Source organism: Mus caroli, chromosome 6 (assembly GCF_900094665.2).
Source record: "Mus caroli chromosome 6, CAROLI_EIJ_v1.1, whole genome shotgun sequence".
Classification (NCBI taxonomy): domain Eukaryota; kingdom Metazoa; phylum Chordata; class Mammalia; order Rodentia; family Muridae; genus Mus; species Mus caroli.
The window spans coordinates 111867054-111869904 of NC_034575.1; the positions used below are offsets into that span (position 1 = coordinate 111867054).

At 45.4% G+C, this 2851-nt stretch overlaps 1 non-coding gene across 1 annotated transcript; it reads right to left on the reverse strand.

The window, feature by feature from the left end:
* Nucleotides 1-352: 352 nt before the first annotated feature.
* LOC115031426 lies at nt 353-488 on the reverse strand. Its single transcript, XR_003837059.1, has one exon. It is a non-coding gene; the product is annotated as a small nucleolar RNA SNORA17 (small nucleolar RNA).
* Nucleotides 489-2851: the final 2363 nt, after the last annotated feature.

Sequence of the window (2851 nt, forward strand, 5' to 3'; positions counted from 1 at the left end):
GTCATCTTGGGCATGGTCTGCCCCTCCTCATAGGCCTGTGTGGTGGTTGTCTTAGGCTAGCTCTCCGTTCGGTCCCCAAGGAGCTGGCCTGGTGGTCATTGCTGGCTCCTTCATCATCCAGTCTGCCCAAGTGGCCCCAAGTGAGGGTTGTCTGTTTTGGGCTCACTCCCTCCTGATCCCTCAGTCCCAGGCAGGGCTCTTCAGGTCTCCAGCTTGCTCCCGAAGTCCTGGGAGCCCTCAGGGCCTGCATGGAACCAGACTGGTGGTTGTCTCAGGCTAGTTCCCTGTCTGAGCCCCTGGTCCTGGACTGTCTCAGGGTTTTGGTTTATTCCCCTCCCCCACCCCCACAGCCCCAGGGAGGCTATCATTCAGATATTCATAGGTCAGAACACTGAGTACACTCTCCTCCAACAATCCTCTCTCTTTTCTACCACTTACTGACACACATGTGGCACAGCAGCCGCACCTGCAACGTTACTTCGGGCTATGTAACGTAGGGGTGACTATGTTTTGTTTGGTTTTTGTTTTTGTTTTTGTCAGAAAAGCTGTTACTGTTTTGCAGATGCTTCTCTTCATCGTCAAATGTATGACTGCGATGGTATGATTTCCCCCTTAAGTAGAAGAGCACAGGGAAAAACACTGATGGATTTCCAGGTCATTAACGAACCAGCTTGGCATTCTTGGGACGTACCCTAGCTAGTCAAGGTGCACTGTCTGTTGGGTTTGGCTTGCCAAAGTTAGGCTTTAAGTGAAATGCTTGCGCACCTGTCTTTGTGTCTGTGCTCGTGGGGTTATCTGTCTGGAGTTTCTGTTACTTGTAACATTTTTGATGGAGTTATAGTATTAAATGGTTTCTTGCAACAATCCGAACAGTCGTCTATTCTGTATAATTTCCTGGAAGACTGGAATCAAAATGAACTAACCTTTCAATGTTAGGTGAAAGGCCATCCGAAGCTGAGATTTTCTATGTGGGATTTTTTTTTTTTAAAGTATAATGTATAAGAACAGAGATAGGATTATTTAACATTGTGTGTTTCATTTAAGTACACACATTTCCTTCAAGGGCTTTGGCACTTTAACTTATCAATATATTAAGTTTTTCATAACATTGTCTTATTTTCCTTTGGACATATGTAGAATCTGCAGGGCTGTCAGCATCCCTCTTCTGTTAGCAGCTGGGCCACTCTTCCCTCCCATTCTTTCCCGTTCTCTTCATTGCTCCTCCCTCTCCTCCAACAAGCTGACCACTGGGCTATCAGGGTTTGTTGTTTGTTTGTTTGAGACACAATCTCTCTATACAGCCTCGACTGTCCTGGAACACACTCTGTAGACCAGGATGGCCTTGAACTCACAGAGATCCTCCTGCCTCTGCTTCCTGAGGACTAGGATTAAAGGTGTGTCCCCCCCCATGCCCTGTGGTTTGTCAATTTTATTGACTGTCTAAAATTTTTTCCAGGTCATAATTTTTTGTTTTCCTGTCTTCTACTGTAGTAATTTATTATCTTATTTTGCTTCTTCTTTCCCTCCTGTTTCTTCTATATCTAATTGAATGTTCTTTGTCTTGGTTTCTAAAAGGGAAGTTGAAGTCATAGACTGGTCTGAAGTCATGAGACCATTCTTGCTTTTTAACTTAATTTGGGGTTGTAGTTTTCTTTCCAAGATTCGTTTCCCACCCAATCGTGTTATGCTGTGCATTGGCAGTCAGTTCACCGGGCTTCTGTCTCATCTTGCCTGTTGGAAGGCACAGACACTTTTTATTGGGTGTTATACATTATTACTTTTTTCTTATTTTGTGGTGACTGTTTTTGTATCCTTGTATATACCTCTGAGCTTGCTGTGAGCTTCACTCTTGTCCTGGCTACAGACAAGATGGTTCTATCTAGGTTCTGCCTGTATGAGTTTTTAGGGAATCAGTTCTCAACCTCTGGGTCGTGACCCACTTTCACAGTGACCCCATTCACAGGGGTCGCATATCAGATATTTACATCATGATCATAACAGTAGCAAATTTATAGTTATGAAGTAACAACAACATGAGGAACTGTATTAAAGGGTTAGAGCATTAGGAAGGTTGAGAACACTGCCTTAGGGGACCTGCGTTTTACTGAAACTACTAACTGCCTTGCCTGAAACGAGGGTTCCTGATGGTTCAGTGACCCTGCTAGTGGCCAGGACCTGCCCTGGCTTTCTGTGTCTCTTTCCCTCCGGTCCTTTCCAGTGGCTCTCCTGGTCATCTCCTCATTTGCATCTATGGATCGTTCTGGGGCTTACAGGAGCTTCTGCATCTCCAATGCATGCAATGCTCCCTCTGTCCAGGTTCCTATCTTGCTTAGGTGGGTGCTCTGACTTGAGTAGCCATATACTTCCTCAGTAACACTTTCAAAGGCATGGACTGAGTCCTCTCCGGTCAGTGACGTGGATCAATCACGCGGCTCTGTCTGTGCTACTTTTCAAAACTTCTTTCTTCAGCAATTCATTTTTCCCCCTTTTGTTATTTCATATGGGCAGGTCCCTTTAACCTCATCTTGACTATTTAATCTAATTACAGTCTTACAGATAACAGGGGATGTTATTTTTCCTACTGTACAAAGAAGGAACACTCCACTTGCGTAACTAATTCCTTAGGGTCTAGGTCTGGAATGTTGAGGCACCGGTGAAGAACAGGGCTTTGGTCAACTTTTGAGCTAGAGCTGCAGGATCTGTGGTGGCAGCAATGTCCACTAGGGGGCGGCAGAGGCCCGGCGTGCTCTGGTTCATCCTTGGGTTTTCCCTTTGCTTCCTCCCTCTAATGCTAATTCTTGCAAGTTCCTTACAACCCTGGCGACTTCTAAGCTCATCCTGGTTGCTCCAC